This window comes from Amblyomma maculatum, unplaced genomic scaffold (assembly GCF_055883805.1).
Source record: "Amblyomma maculatum isolate TAMU_Amacu unplaced genomic scaffold, ASM5588380v1 scaffold_13, whole genome shotgun sequence".
NCBI classification, from domain to species: domain Eukaryota; kingdom Metazoa; phylum Arthropoda; class Arachnida; order Ixodida; family Ixodidae; genus Amblyomma; species Amblyomma maculatum.
In genome coordinates, this window is record NW_028146738.1 from 27616323 (window position 1) to 27622347 (window position 6025).

General features: G+C 38.9%; 1 long non-coding RNA gene across 1 annotated transcript; it reads right to left on the reverse strand.

The window, feature by feature from the left end:
* Positions 1 to 441: 441 nt before the first annotated feature.
* LOC146172445 (uncharacterized) lies at positions 442 to 5774 on the reverse strand. Its single transcript, XR_014702523.1, has 2 exons — positions 5639 to 5774; positions 442 to 790 (listed from the first exon to the last, which is right to left on the reverse strand). It is a non-coding gene; the product is annotated as an uncharacterized LOC146172445 (long non-coding RNA).
* Positions 5775 to 6025: the final 251 nt, after the last annotated feature.

The following is a 6025-nucleotide window of genomic DNA, read 5'->3' on the forward strand; positions in this document are numbered from 1 at the left end:
ACAATATTAGACTTTCCATTCATGCACCATGATTCTTGCCAATACTGTCCAGCATTATACCATCATTGTATTACCAATATTTGTTTAATACCAGCTATTCCATTGATGGCCCATTGTCAATGCCAATATCATACCAATGGTTAGCCATTGCAGGTGCACTGGCTACTCCATTCATGCCGCATATTGTCGATACCAATATTAATCCAATGGTTTATGGGTACACCGGCTACTCCATTCATGTGCCATTGATGATGTCAAGATTACACATTTTGTGGCACTGCCTGTGCAGGCAATAAAATGCAGCCTTTTTCATTCTAGCCATATTCGTGACAGCACATCGAACTTGCTTGGACAATAATGGCCTTTCAAATAGGAGTGGCCATATAAATTCAAATTGTCGCTCATGAGCAACCAGTAGATATTCACAAAACAAGGGCATGGTTCACAAAAAGATAATATTTATTGCAATTGTTACTATAGACGGCAGTTGTTACTAGCCAGCGCTGAGGGCACACACAGCAGCAGTTAGCGGGGCAGTGGCAGGGTTGGTCAGGGCAGGGCGGGCTCTCGGGAAGTGGAAGGGGCCAGGGAGCTGGAGGGCACACTCATAGGCGTAGTGAGGGGGCTGACCCTGCAATTGCATTCACAGGTGGCATGCCTGGTTCGCCAGGGGAGGTTTCAGCATAACACCTTTTTCTTCCACCCCCCCTGTCACAGGAACCAGGCAGCCACCTGCGAATAAATGCGTGTGCCTCCAAATCGTCCACCCCAACTTTTTCGCAAATGGCACCTGCACAAAAACAATGAGGAAACAAAATTTACAACACTATTACGAGACATATAAAATCGCGTGTATTATTTTAGGAAGATGTAGAAAATTCCAGGATTCATGTACCGAAATTTATGGTCAATGAGAAACACTATACTGATGAGTTCCAGATTAGTTTCATCTGCCTTGGGTTTATTAGGATGAAAGACGCACATACATTGCATAGCATGTGTCCTGTTGCATTTTGATCGCCTCCACAGCAATACGGCTGAGACAGCCAGTGTTTCATCCCACACTAGGAATTAGTGCTTGATTGTCGGCTGTCTCCGCATATGACTGGCGCACTAGTTTTTTGCCGCTCCTACGCTTTCTGCGATGTGCAAACAGTTTATACTAAATATCGTTACCAAGAGAATGTTCGGCGACCATTTGCATTTTTTTTTAAATGGCTAGATATAATATACACAAGCGATCTAAGCCCACGACTGCTGCACTGGCCGCTGGTTAGCTGATATACGCTTTTGACTGGTTTTGTGGGTAGTTCACTTAAACGGGAGCTCACTTAAACGGGTAGCTCACAGATGCATCATTTTTACACATATACTGCTTGTCCAAGCAAATTTGATCCAAGGGATAAAAAAAAAACATTTCGGAGGCAGGCAAAGGAAACCAGATATATATTGCTGGAAGCTACCTTGAGCGCCACAGAAAATGTTTTGTTTGGAATCCTTATTGACATTATTTACCTAAATTACTGATTAATGACTTACACAATAAATGGTGTTGCTACTTTGAAGAGTACCGGCACAATCCACGTTTGATTATTTGTGATAAAGAACCCTCACGTCTGCATTTTGAACGCCAGATACAATAGGAAACCACGAAAATACAGACATCTGATTCCCGGACAATACAATTGAGGACTTGGCTTGGCTCGACAGCCCTGTGTAGCGTTAGACCTACAAGTTGCCTATGGTTTCTTCGTCCGCGCCAGCACATCGTCCAACAAGACTGTATTTGTATTTTACAGCTGAAAAATACTGTTAAACTCATTTATATCCTTACCGCTTTGTAGTCATTCTCCGCATTGCAAAGTTCGGCGCGCTCATTCTAACTCGAGCCTTCATGTGCGCCAAAGGACCGACGCGAAGCAACCATCGCCAGCATATCACCCTTACTCATGATGGGGCTAGCAATCATAGCGGCAGGTTGTTTTGTCCGCTCAAAATCACGTTGTGAGCAGCACAGTTGAGGTGCGCGAATGGGCTGGTAACGGTTTCGGTATCTACATAACCCGGAATTTATCTGCAGCTGGAAAAAAAGGTACACATGAGGTTTCTAACCTCAGATATTGAAACAGGGGTTTCCGAACGTGCTCACCGACTCTGTAAGTCCTATTTATTGTCTAAAGTGAATATTTAGTACTTGAAGCGAATAACCTCACTTCCCCACGTACAAAATAAAAATTTTCTGCGCTGTCCTAAGTGGCGCCAGCAATGCACCACCGGTTTCCATCGTCTGTTTCTAATGGTTTATTTATAACCCTTGGCTCAAGCTATGGGGCGCAGCAGGTGTAATGTAGCTTGAATAAAACCTGCAAGAGACCATATATATGGGTAGATTTGTAAGGTTTACAGATTTCACTTACAAATTCTACAGGAATCGCGTCACTGCGGCCTTCCTTTAAAATTGACACGCAATAGCGCTATATTCGTGGCTATAATAAAGTACTCAACGCATTAATTCAGCTTAGCAAATGCAGCTGTAACAGAAAGTGAGGGCTGGCGACACCTAAGGTGTGCCTAGCTTTCAAATTTTCTTAGATGGCACAACCGTTCGAAATATGGAATATTAAAAAAAGCCCTTGATATTGGCTTTCTCACAGCGTATTATGGGTGCCTTAGATAAGAAACATAATCGAGGTCCCATGGCCATCTTTCGTTTCCAATGAAATTCTTATATGTGGTGCGCAAATATCTAGACACAAAAGAATTAACCTTAGTTTTTCAAGATACGCGTAGTTTCCTCGAAAAAAAAAAACAATTGTATGGTGTATCTCTAGAGGTAGAAAACGCTGTTTTTGCCATTTCAAAATGTTGCAAGTTTGGATACCATGACTTTGTTATCTGCTCTTTTTTACTCACTAAATATATGCAGGTTTTATATTTACAAACACTATTAGAAACCTATTTTGTTTTTGCAGTTGTGTTATTAAAAAATCGCAAAATTTTCTTCAGGAGCGATACGCTGCAAAAATATTCATTTTTAACCTTATGTACTGGCATATGATGCATTAGGTTGGTTGCACTAAATATGTTTTCACTTCCTGACGCATGTTCTTAATTCCAGGCAGTATCTGGAGCTCCAGACCACTAGGTGTGTTCTCCACAACGCATCAAAATTGCTCAGAATTCGAAAACAGCAGTAAAGGGCAAATTTGCTGCAATTAAAAAAAGATCATCTTCGATTTTCATTCAAATCACTCTCAAAACTCTTCAGTACCTCAAAAATATCACGGACTAAAAAGTGTTGCGTTATACTGTTTAAAAATATAACATTAAATATTAAACCGAGTGCTTGTGCTGATAATGGCCAAACTCAGCCTGCATTCTTGCAAGATCCAATAATATCTTGGCAGAGAAACTATTTCTCTACATTATCTAGGTTTCATTCTTTATTTCTGAAAAAATTTGAAGCTCTAGATTTGTGTGTATCTGCATATTATTTTGAAATGGGACAAAAGTAAGAAAATGGTAAAATAAGGAAAACTGATTAGAATTGAAGAAACGGCCGCAACATCAATTTTTATCAAAATCTGTGGAAACAATGCAAAGTACTTTGTTAATTTGAGTCAGTAAATATATTGAATTCTGCAAAATGTAATATTAGAAATATAAAAATGCTTGTTTTTGTTCTATAGATGTGCTTATATGGCTCCCCCTTATGGAATAAGCATCAAAACTTCAATTTAGTATTTGCTGAATTTAGTTACATTTTACCTTAAGTAAAATTTAAAACCTTGTCAGCGCTTATACACCATTTTTCTGCTTCTTGGACAAATACTTAATATAGCTTAAAATGGTATTAATTCGCTATTTCTTTCAATTTCATGGCAGAACGCCAGTGAAGGCTGAACTTTTTCTCTGTCCTGCATTCTTTTTTATTGCTAGGTGCAATATTATTCAATCTAGGTTATTAATATATTATTCCATTTCTCAGCTTTGACCACCACTAACAATACTATATTTTTGAAGATGATTTTTCAATGTGTAATTTTTATAATTACAATCATAAGCAAATCGCTTTCCAGCATAATACTTTTGGTGGCGTTACAGAGAACACACATAGCAGCTTAGAGCTCCAAATTCTGCCTTAAATTAACATAATGACCTGCGTAATAACACAGAATATTTTAGTGCAAACAACGCAACGCGTCACGCCAGTATGTAAGGTTGAACATTAACATTTTTGTAGCGCGTTGTTCTTGAAGCAAAGTTTGCGATATTTTACTAAATCAACTGCATCAATGAAACACACTTTTAATACTTCTTATACAAGTAAACGTTACCCAAATGCGGTGAGTAAAAAACAGTGGATGACAAAATTTTACGCAACCAGCCGGCCTCCAAACGTGCAACTTTTTGAAACGACAAAAACGGCGTTTTCCAGCTTTAGTGATAGGCGTTTTTTTTTTTTTTTTCGAGAATACTACGTCGCATCTGGCAAACCTAAGGGTCATTCCTTTGTGTCGAGACATTAGCCCACGACATATGAAAATTTAATTAAAAAAATGGTCATGGCACCACGATTACTGTTCCTGTCCGAAGACATCCATATTTGTTTTCATTTCGTCTCTTCAACAGGCTGGTTTAGCCAATGCGGTGAATAAAAATATCATCGCGTATATTAAAGATTTTCGCGCTATATGTTATACCTAAAGCTACCTATATTGTCACAACTGTCATACAATATTTGTAGCTGAAACATCACAAAAGGGATTCGATTGCAAATTGTTCGCTAGTTAAATAGACGTACGAGATGACACGTATACTTTGTAGAATACAATTTAGGAAAGAGCAGATACAAACTACATTCGAATAATGCTATGATATGGAGCATATGTATTACTCCGGTTAACAGTAAAAAAATCAACTTTTAACATATTAATATATTCGACAAACTATTGCATGCCCACATAGGAACACAATTAATGAGCTCATCCACGCATCTAATATATATGGGCATTAGATGTGTGGATGACTTCGTTTTATTCCAATTCGTGCGTCACTCAAAATAATTGAACGAGAAAAAAGTTAATGTCTACACAATTTTCAGTGAGTATACCACAAATTATACTAAGGTGCTTCATATATGTCACATCACCTAGCAAGTGAAATGGGATAACAGAAGTAATCAGACTCTAACCCTGATCAGCATTTCGCTTTGGCGCCATCTTTGTAAGTTTTTAGGCAGGCTTTTCCACTGATTATCCTCTTCTTTATACCCCTGCCACCCACAGGACACAAATCTTCTGGGGGTACCGAACTGCTGGTTTTCGCACCAGTGATACAACTTAATCGATCCATTTATACGTAGAAAACACTCTCGATGCGCACCTAAAAAAAATGAAAGCATGTATGTGTAGGCGAAATCATTCACCGGCGATTTAATAATATGATTTGAACAATAAAATCAAAAAATCACACTCGAAGTAACAAAAAAGTGGTGGAGAGATAGGAATTGAGGCAATGAAAGGCGGTTGCTTTCTGCAAAAAGCCAATAGCAAGAGGTCGACCGTCTATAAGAACAGGCAATAAAAATAAGGCATATTTAAAGGTGCATGCAGCAGTTACAGTGATGCAGTGCTACCTTTTTTTAGGCAGGCTTTTCCGCTGATTTTCTTCTTCTTTATTGCCCTTCCAACCACAGGACACATATCTTCTGGGGGTTGTCGGTTTTCGCACCAGTGATACAACTCAATCGATCCATTTCTACGTAGAAAACGCTTCCGATGCGCATCTAAAAAAATGAAAGCATGTATGTGCAGGCTAAATCATTCACACATGATAAAACAATATGATTTGAACAATGAAATCAAATGATCACACCCAGAGCAACAAGAAAGTGGTGGAGAGATAGAAATTGAAGCAATGAAAGACGGTTGCTTACTGAACAAAGCCTATAGCAAGAGGTCCTGCGTCTATAAGAATAGGCAATAAATTAAGGCACGTTTATAGGTGCATGCAGCAGTTAAAG